Here is a 9,825-nt window from a genome sequence, read left to right on the forward strand (position 1 = left end):
TCATTATAACTAGTGGTATCACAGACAGGTTGTATGTCATTTACCTACAGTGTTCAATGGACAGAGGTGTGTGCCATAAAGCCTGACAAGGCACATCAGGAATAGTGGCAGTTTGGTCCTGATGGTAGTGCGATTGGCCATCTGCCTCTATACCACCACAGGCATGCAGCTGGCCCAGACTAAGAGGTGACAAAAGGAGCGAAGGGCTCTGAGGGAATTCCCTAAGTGCAGGAAAGTTTATAAGGGCAAAACATGATGAAAGAAGATAACAGAATAGATAGCCTCATTGCTGTTGGATAGCCAAGGTAGGTAGCCACAATAAATAAAAAGCAAGACTAGTAATGAAGTAGAAACCAGAAGCTGGGCTCATCAGGAAAGGTAACACAAATGAGAAATGGGACAGCTGTGGGAATGAACTCAATGTCATTACCATTTAGACATCTGACAGTGTCATCCCAAGAAGAGATACATGGAAAATAAATTTTTAAATGTGAGGTCTTCGGGGTGTTATAAAACTAACCATATTGATGCTTAATAAAAATCCTTGAAAGGGCTGGAGAGATAGCTCAGAGGTTAACAGCACTAACAGCTCTTCCAGAGGTCATGAGTTTAATTCCCAGCAACCACATGGTGGCTCACAGCCATCTATACTGAAATCTGGTGCTCTCTTCTGGCCTGCAGGCATACATGCAGGCATACAACTGTATGCATAATAAATAAATCTTTTTTTTTAAATCCATGAAAACAAAAGTAGTTCTTTTAAGCTTCTAAGGCTTATTAAAAGATTCCAATAAGGTCATTTAGATTTTCACACTGTTACCTCTGCTTCCCCAAAGGAAAAAAATACTGCATTTCATAGACTAACAGGATTTTGACTGATACTAGTGATTTCATATGTTTGGATAGGGAGCAGTGTCTAGCAGCCTTGGGTGTCAGCCAGAATTCAGAAAGAGCTACTTAGAAAAGTTATCCCCGGCTTGATTGATGGGACTTGTGGAGTTTCACATATTGAAAAGATGTTACTCCCCACCCCAACACCAGTGTGAGCCCACATCCAAATGCTGGGCCACATCTTCCCATCTATAGCTACTCCCACTCTGAACCACAAACAAGGAAATCCCAAGATAAGCTACAGTTCCTAGTGAGCTCTTTTTTCCAGCTGTGTGACTAGCCTTGGGATTCTTCTGGAAGGCATTATTTTAGGAAGTTGTTTTCCACTTGCTTGTATATCTGATGTCCTTCAATTCTATGACCCTTGTTGCTGGTAGCAACAAGAACCATTCTAGACAGATTTGTCTTGGTTTGCGAAGCAGAGGGCTAAATTTAGCACCCAAGTTAAACAGCTCACTGATTCAGATTTTCCCCATGATTTCCAAAGAACTCGGCACAGTTCCCTAAGCCACTGGGACAGTGGTGGCCTTGGAAAGGCTGACTCAAGGTCACATCCTTGATATAGCTGTTTGGTGGTATCTAACGACAATGCACCAATAGCAATGAGTACTGGCTGTCTCAGACTTGCTGCACAACTCATAACTGACAAACCTGGGATGATATGGAGATGCATGTGTATAATTCTGTATAACTTGGAAAGCACTAAACACAGCTACCTACATAAAGGGATATCCTTCTGATGATGCTGGAAGGGGAGGAGCCAGTATTTTCTCCCACCAAAGAAAATCAAGAGACACAAAGATGCAAAATGAATGGCACAAACTCATGAGGCTAGAAAGGATGTGACCAGGGAGACTATTCAAAATCTCACCTATAGCCCTTTATATACATACACTGTTATATAAAGGATATCAAGGAATATTACATATTCCACTATTATATAAAGGATATTCCACAGCCACAACAAACAATACTAAACTGAAAACTTGCTAAAGACCATGAACATTTTCCCAAGAGATTGATTTTAGCAATAAATAAATAAATAAATAAATAAATAAATAAATAAGTCAGCCCATGCTTCCTACCCATGGCATGCTTGAAATAAGACACAAACACATTAGCTCAGCTAATGCTACCCCTCTGAGGAACTGCCTCTCTTACAATGAAACTGAGACTTGATATTATACTCATTTCGTAGATGATAAATCTGAGTATTAAGGACATTAAATACCCTTCCCAACACTATCCAGCTGTACAAAAGCTTGAATCTGAGTAACATCCCATGGCCAGTAGTGTCATTAAACATCATAAGGAATAACTCCTAAAATTGGTGAGCAATAAATATGTATCTTCCTTACAAAGAATCATACAATATCCATTTTGCTTACAGTTCCTAGTGTAAAAGGATAACAAATTTCATCCAAAATGTTAAGAGCAGAGATGCAAATTCAAGCTTTTCTCATATCCCATATAAATTAAGATTAAAGAGACAGCAAAAGCCACTCAACTCTGCCAAATTAAGCAGAAACCTAAATGGAGGGCTGCTCTAATTCTGATTCATTATAGCTGAAGAAGAGCCAGTTCACACAATATAAAAGACAATGGCACTAACTTGTCACATGACGGCCTAAACCACTGCTTCCAGTGTCCTATTTTAGATTCTGAAACTCAGACAAGAGAATGAAATCCAGCATCATACATCAGTGTTTAGACAGAATAAATCAAAGAAGTTTACAAACAAAACACAAACATATACACCAAGAGCCACACAGAGACGTGTTTATACAGCTGTGTTATCTGCTAAATGTGATAGCTGGTTAGGAATAGGATCCAGGCTCCAGTATTATCTGCTTCAGATAGAAAGTGTGCGATCCCAAATTTAGTTCTGCCCCTGTGTTAGGTTCTGATTGAAAACAGTATTCTCATACCTACCTCCCCCTGTGATGAGTGAGCACAGATGTCTTAAAAGGCCAAAGGTTCTCCAAGCACTCGAGTGGAATGAATGGATTCGAATCTCTCCCTGCTTTAAAAAGGACACTTTTGAGATATAATGCATAACCAGAGCTTCTGTTTGTGGTGTATATCCAGTGTGTCTATCAGCATACTCGGAGACTGGCACAACATCTCTGCAATATAATTTTATTACCTTTTCATCAAAGAAACACACACACATATAGTCACTCAGTGCATGGTATTTTGCGGACAAAGTTGTGATCTCTGTGGCATGGAAACACCACATAGGAGAAAACACATGCAGAAGCAGCATTAGGGGGTCTTGGAACGGAAATATTACTGACCTTGTAGCCTTGTGTCCACAAAGCACTTCTGGACAGATGACGATTGTGGCATTTGGGTAAGAATGTGGGCTTTGGGTCTGCAGTCCTCTACTGAGTCACCACTCTGTTGAACTCAGGGTCTGACTCACTGAATCTCAGCCTCCTCCAAGGGTTCTCATGAGGAACTGAAGACGTCTATGTTAACACAGTTCCCAATTCAACAGCATGATGCAAACACGAGGGGAGGTTGTCTTGTTACCCACCCTAACCCTCACTATTCACAGGCATAGGAATGACAGAGGAGCCACATGCTGGATCACCTAGTTCACATCCTGACTCATTGACTGTGTGATTTAGACAGGGGCTGCTCTGCGCCTCCCAATGCCAATTCCTTTCATACAGATAAAAATCAGAAATCAATAGGGATGGGTTCACATGCACTGTTTAGTAAAGAAACCAGTGAGAGACTATCTCAGCAGCTACAAGTGGGTGAGCTACACGCACAAGCACATACACACACACACACACACAGAGAGAGAGAGAGAGAGAGAGAGAGAGAGAGAGAGAGAGAGAGAGAGAGAGAGTCACACATGATTATACACAATCTTACATGCTCAAGGACACACACAATTGGAGCACACACAAAACCTGTTGTTATAATGTGAAGAGTGAATGAGACCCTTAGCATAGAAGGGCCGATTAAGAGCTCTTGTTTCAGGCACGCAAACCTCCTCACTGTCTCAAGCTTTCCATCTAGAATGTCTCATTTGAATTCCCAATTCTTATTGCTAAAGTTTTCCACACATTGCTAGATAATCCTGAGGAGTGGTTGCTATCATAGGAATTCAAAGCAAAAAAAAATGCAAATACCCAAGGACCTTCTCACACAGCTCCGACTTACCCTCACCCCCAAGTACACTTTCTACTCCTTCCCTGAGGATGAAGGTGTTTGTGAGTCTGGAATATGTTAAAGGAGGTCGGAGGCATTTCAAGGGCAAATGGAAGCTACATGTGTTCTTTTATATCTCTATTGCCCATATCTGATTTATGCAAAGTAGGAAGTGTTGGGGGAAATTACTTAGCATATAGTAAACTTCTGAGCCAGTGTGTTAGAGCAGAAATGAGCAATTAGATTGGTTGATTTCATTAACTCCTCCAAGTTACTTTGTCAACCAGAACAAGCTTCTCAGTGATACAAAGATTTCCAGAGAGAGAGAGTTGGTTTAGAGACTTTCCCTAGGCAAACTTGGGGACACTGGATGTGTCAAATCCGTTTTCTTTAGTCCTCATTGCAACCTTGTGTAACAAAATAATACTTGCTCATATTTAGAGAAGGAAACTCAGTTTCAGAAGCACTGACATCTTAGGAGGGCCTGTGAGTCAACCTTACTGCCTGAAAGCCAAACTATCCCCAGTTTAGTTCCCCAGGGACAACTCTGAGTCTAAATAATGAACTTCATGCTCACAGTACAAAAGTATTAAAAGTCAGAAGTTTGTTTTGAAAATGACAACTGACACACTTCTCTTTTGTCCTATAAGACAGATGTCAGGCTGCTCGGGAAATAATAATGATAACACCAGCAACAGTCATTATTCAGTGAGTTCTTGCCGGAAGCCCATGCTATTCTGGGTACACCGAATTCTCTAATGAGATCCTCATGGTCCCACTGTATCTTGCCCTCTTCCCCACATTTGGAAATAGAAGCTAGGTGGCCATTACATAACTCTCTCTCAAGGTCTTAAGGAATGGTGGTCGTCAAAACCACAGTCATGCATGGCTTACTGTATGGACCACCAACAATTTCAGATGGAAAGAAATATTCAAGAGGTGCATTTCACAAATTTGAAATGTATGCTTTCATTATGATTTTCACAGCAACATCATTAGGCTCTTAATAATAATTAGGACATTTTTAAACCCGCAGAAGCTTATCAGTAGCTTCTACCGAGTGTTCCTACATAGCCACCAGTTAACTATCAAGAAGCCCTGAATGTTTAGTTCGATATATTTGCCCATTAATAATATTTCATTAAGTTTGTAATTTATTTGTTTGTCTGTTTTTATAGACAGGCTTTTCTGTGTAGCCTCAGGTGTCCTGGAACTCAGTATATAGACCAGGCTGGCCTCGAATTCACAGAGATCTGCCTGCCTCTGACTCCCGAGTGTTAGGATTAAAGGAATGTGCCAAGACCACCCAGCCAAGTTTTTTTTAATAGCACTATTATATATTGCTATACACTGGTTAAACACACATAGTGTATCTTACTGGCTAGTGGAAGTCTACTAATCACGATAAGAGTAATAATAAATCCTAGAACTAAAAATCAGGTTACTGAATAAAACAGGGGTGGGGGATTATAGAAAAAATAGGTACAGTAATTACTGTTGCCTAGATACTTACAAAAGGCATATAACGTTGGTATGTAATTAGAATGTAAAAAGAATGAATGTGTGGAAGGGTTACACTTTCAAATGCTACTGGATTACATCAGAAAACAGCACATGCGACAGAGAAAGACCTTTATCATCCTCTGATTAGAGCAAATGGTATTGCTCCACAGCTGGACAACCACTGTACAGAGAGAGCTATAGGTGGAGATGTAGTAACTTTCTAATGTTTATTATCTAAACATAATACCTTTATGCTGTGGAAAGAAGGATTTATTAGGATCAAACTGATGACCATAGTTCGAAAACATTCAATAAGTTCTCAGAGAAAATATTATGCCAAGTATTGAGCTAAGATCCTGGGTTTGGTTGAAAATTCCAAGATTATACTCTCAGTTCCCCTATTTTGCAAATAAAGAAATAGATCAGAGGCCAGGGACTTACTCAGCATTTGCAAAGACTTGGATTTGATCCCACTACCACAGGAAGTAAAATATAGATAAAGATTCTAAAGCAACAAAAGGGTTAAGTATACTAACACAATACAGAACTTGTGCCAGGTTATTATAAAATCAGAGTCAAAATGTCCTGACTCCTGGAATCTCACCGAACTTGTTATGTTTAATCATAAATGCGTCTACTAAATTATGGTCTCCACTAAAGAAGTATCTTTTGAGAACTATGATCACGTGAACATAGTGTTTTAATTTAAATACTAAAAACAAGCAATTCTCCAAAGCATCATAGAAAACTCAATTTATTTTGTAAGAATGGATATTTCAAAGTCAATATGTTTTGTAATTCAACCAAGTGCCAAGATTATCTGACTATTTAGGTCAAAGATACATAAGAATTTGGGATTAGGAAGTACTGATTATGGCATTTCTACATTTACCCTGAGATTATACGCTAGAGCAACAGGAGTCACTGCTCAGGAACATTACTGTTCTTATTCCTAATCTCAATTGTCATTTCACATAGAGTGTATTAAACAAACTGTTTACTGTTTGTTTGATGGCTTATTTAGGGATGAATTTTTTCATGTTTTCTGTCCTTACTTGTCTCCTGCATACAAACACACACACACACACAACACACATACAAACACACACACACATGCATACACACACATACACACACATGCACAAACCTATAAAAACACACACATGCACACACATACATGTACACACACATACATACATATACAAGCACAAACATACATACACACATACATACATATACATACACACACATACATATACATATGCACATACACACACACAATGCCCCTTGCACATACACAGTCACTATTCTTTATTTATTACTTATTTGCTTACTTTGAAGTCCTTGGGATAGAACCCAAAGACAGATGCATACTGGGCAAGAGCTCTTCCACTGAGCAATGTCCCCAGACAAAAGCAGATTGCTGTTGCCTGGGCTGCACTCTTAGGCTGGGTGACCCTAATGAAAGCTTTGAGTAGCTAACGGGCAGGTTCATGCCTTCATTCTCAAGTATCAAGTCACTGTTAAATGTTCTATTGGGAAAGGAGACAGGGATGATGAAATATTTACTCATTCATGAAGAATAATTCATAGATTGAATTCCTGGTGAACCTGCTCCATGTCTCTAGAGCCAGATGAAAGAGGAGGTTGGCATAGCTCACAAGCAGAACTGAGAAAGCATCCCTTCAGAACCTTACATGAGCTGCAACATTATCTATTTACCCAGAGCTGGCTTAGCAGTTCTCAGTTAAGTTGGCTATAGGACTTTATTTGAAATTAAAAAGATTTGGGGACTACTTTTTGCGGTATAATACTATTAGTAAATCTCATTTAGAATTCTAGAATTAGATCTATTCCAAGTATCGACTTCATCACCCTACCATCCTCCTTTCTGTCATCATCACCACCATCATTATCATCATCACCACCACTGCCACCACCATCATCTTCATCACCATCACCACCACTACTATGGACCATCATACCTTTTAAAGTCTGTATGAAGACTTCTGGTTCTGAAAATGAGGGAACAATCTAAATTTTTACTATACTTTCTCTTAAGTTCAGCTAAAAACTGTGGATAAAACACAGTGTCCAATCATATACAGAAACTCCAATGGGGGGGGGGGTAGGGGAAAATGGACTAGCTAAGGACCACAGCACCTGACGACCATAGAGGTTGTTTCCTCTTTGATTTCATGTCTCTTAAAGCTAGAGAAGCCTGCCACCTAGAAACACCAGCCAAATGGATTAAAAAGGAGAGTATCTAAATATGCCCATTCCTGTCTACAGATCAGAACTAGTTTATCACTGCACCCGAAGTCCCTGATGTTTCCAAACAGCCAGAGTACACTGAAGCAAAATAACCTGGGGAAATGGGGTGTGCCAACACATGCTACCATCCACACGGTGTTGAGAGAGCCTGGGTTTCTAGTTTCACTCTCCACCACCTCCTGCTGGAATTTTGTTTCATGCTTCTTCCCTCTTAGACTTCCCCACTCTCCCCTCCTGCCACTGCCTCACACTCTGCCCCATGCTGGGGTCCAGCATCCATTCTTTACCAACTGGAACTATGGGGAATGTTTTAGGAGACAAAAAGAGACTGGCAAATATACCATTTCAATATTTTCATAAACTTCTTGTCTTATTGATGTTTTAAACTATCCCTTTAACAAGATCTAAGTTCAAAGACATTTAATATCATTTGAATAGTCTCATACCACACTATCTGTTTAGACATCCCTGCATGGTAAAATAAACAGAATTTGTACTGGTATAAAGGTGTGACGCTGAAATCATGTACATTTGGCTTCTGCATAACAAAGGAAAGAAATAAGAACAGAAATGGTTTCCTGAGTCTGTTCTGAAGAAGGTTATATATACTTCCGCAGCTATGTAGGTAACACTTTAGTCAGCTGCAGGAAATGTAGCATTTAACTTAAAGCTTCCAGATGTCTCTGTAATGACTAAAACCATTTTAGATGCTATCAGAGATCGAATCAGAGGTCAAAGTTCTGATGCTATTCATCCAGGAAGTTCCCTCCACTGCTCTGAGAAGGCGGGCCTTGTAAATGCTTAAAAGTCGTGGAATTGGATACCCATTTTCTCTTTTTTGAAGTTTATAGATTACCTACAGAGGTGTTGATGACTCTGGTCTAAGGTCATACTAACTTGACTTTGAAAAACAAGACACAAAACTAAAAGCCTTTCCAATTTGAAAGTCTTTAATGACAATTGTTGTAGGATATTTGATCGCACTGTAAACCCTGAGATTGTGTTTACTGAAAAAAAAAAAAAACTTATTTCTAATTATGTTGTGGCTCACCCTTAGTACACACCTTTAATCCCAGACAATGAAGGTAACATTAGACTGTAGAAAGAAGCATGCATATTTGAAAGTGATGTCTAATTGAGTGGCAGAAAACGTGATGAATCAGAGAAAGATTTTGACAGAATAGGATATGCTCAACTCTCAGGAGATGAGAGAGGAAAGGGGAGCTACTTTAGAGAGCAGGGCAGAGAAAGAAGTAAGGAAGTTTTACTGGGAGAGTTTTACAGAGACAGGTTAAACAAGCTAGATGGAGGTAAAGGTAGAACAAGCCAAAGAATGAGAAGAAGATTAGAACAGATTGCTAGAGCTACTTTCAGGTGAAATAGAGCAATTCACAAGAGGCTGAAAGAGAAGCAAGACTGAGTCAGTCAGCTTGGGAAGGAGTTTGAGCCAGAACAGCTGAGTTGAACCAGCCAGCCAGAGTTCAAAAAGAACTAGGAAAGGGGAGTTTATTCAGCAGCAAGTCTCAGAAGCTGAACTATTCTAGGCCTAGACTAGGTTGTAGGAAGGCTAGAAGCTTCCAGGACTAGGCCTAGGTTAGCAGAGGGAGGCAGTAAGCCTTGGAGATAACAATTCTAGGAGGAAAATAAAAGTCTTGATTTCAGACTAATGTACAGGAGTAAAGATAAACTTCTGTAACCAGGAGTCCTACTAAGACTACATTAGAAAACATCATCTATTTTGTCATCACTGGTAATGGTTGAACCTAAAATATGGACCTTTCTGTTAGCATCCAACTGGCTCATGTCAGAAGTTCTTCTGGGCCATCCTGTCCTATCTTAGAACATCTGCTAGTGTTGGGGGAGGGGAGCTTTCCTATTAAACAGGACTTCTCTGAATCCTGTTGCATGGTCCCAGTGTTTTAATTCCTCATTGTTACTAAGTCCAAAGGTCATCATCTCAGATGGTGAGTGAGAGACTTTGGGTTGTCCTTT

General features: G+C 39.8%; 1 protein-coding gene across 1 annotated transcript in view; it reads right to left on the reverse strand.

Moving 5' to 3' along the window:
• The window catches only part of P3h2 (prolyl 3-hydroxylase 2), a 128,390-nt gene that overhangs the window by 111,305 nt on the left and 7,260 nt on the right, over positions 1-9,825 (reverse strand). The gene's annotated exons all lie outside the window — the stretch shown is intronic.

The sequence above is a fragment of the Arvicanthis niloticus genome, chromosome 12, assembly GCF_011762505.2.
Source record: "Arvicanthis niloticus isolate mArvNil1 chromosome 12, mArvNil1.pat.X, whole genome shotgun sequence".
Classification (NCBI taxonomy): Eukaryota; Metazoa; Chordata; class Mammalia; order Rodentia; family Muridae; genus Arvicanthis; species Arvicanthis niloticus.